At 56.8% G+C, this 1028-nt stretch overlaps 1 protein-coding gene and 1 non-coding gene across 2 annotated transcripts in view; both read left to right on the plus strand.

The window, feature by feature from the left end:
* Window positions 1-1028, plus strand: part of TEX14 (testis expressed 14, intercellular bridge forming factor) — a 32727-nt gene that overhangs the window by 3358 nt on the left and 28341 nt on the right. The window lies entirely within an intron of this gene.
* On the plus strand, window positions 3-216 carry LOC115948270. Its single transcript, XR_004082105.1, has one exon. It is a non-coding gene; the product is annotated as a small nucleolar RNA U3 (small nucleolar RNA).

A 1028-nucleotide genomic window follows, 5' to 3' on the forward strand; every position in this document is an offset into this window, starting at 1 on the left:
TTAAGACTATACTTTCAGGGATCATTTCTGTAGTTGGTCACTAGAGGAGAGTGATCTTCCCTGATCGGCGTCACAAGCCACGAGGAGGAGCGAGGTGTTCTCTCCTGAGCGCGAAGCGGGCGGGCGGTGCTGCTTGGGCAGGGGCCGCTCGCCATTGATGACCGTTCCCGGCCCTCTTGGTGGGGCTCGGGAGGGAGAGAACACGGGCTGAGTGGTTTGTGGCCCTTTTTTTTTTATCATGGTCAAAAAACTGTTCACGGGGATAAAGGGTCAGACTTTGTATGCAAAGGAGCTTAGGCTCACCTGCCTGGTGCCTCCTGAATCCTGACCCCAAGTGCCACAAACACATGTACTATGAGTCCCTCCAGGGATGGCGACTCAGCCTCTGCCCTGGCCAGCTGTGCCCGTGATCGAGAACCCTTGCAGTGAATAAATATTTCCCAATATCAAATCGAAACCTCCCCTGGTGCCACCTGAGGCTGTTTCAAACCTCTCACCCTGTCACTTGTTCCGTGCAGGAGGGACAGACCCCAGGTGCCTACATCCTCCTTGCAGGCCGGGGCAGGGAGGGTGACAGTCCCCCCTGAGGCTCCTTTTCTCCCGGCTGAGCCCCCTCCCCATCCCCTCAGGGCTCGGCAGGGAGAGAACACGGGCTGAGTGATTTGTGGCCCATGGTCAAAAAACTGTTCACGGGGATAAAGGGTCAGCCCTGCGAGCTCGCTGTTGGCTGCCTTCTGAATCCTGACCGCAAGTGCCACAAACACGTTTTATAATTCCTTCCAGTGCACACTGGAATTTATGCAGCAGGCTGAGCCGCTCCAGCTCCCTCAACTTCTCCTTATCAGATCTGTGACCCTTCCCGAAGTCTCCCTTCTCTGGACACACTCCAGCCCCTCAACGTCTTTCTGTTTGTGCTGAGGCCAAAACTGGACACAGAGGACGGTCACTGCCGTGGTCCTGCTGGTCACACAACTGCCGGTACAAGCCACGCTCCACTGGCCCGCTTGGCACCCTGGGCTTGCTGCCTT

Source organism: Geospiza fortis, unplaced genomic scaffold, assembly GCF_000277835.1.
Source record: "Geospiza fortis unplaced genomic scaffold, GeoFor_1.0 scaffold538, whole genome shotgun sequence".
Classification (NCBI taxonomy): domain Eukaryota; kingdom Metazoa; phylum Chordata; class Aves; order Passeriformes; family Thraupidae; genus Geospiza; species Geospiza fortis.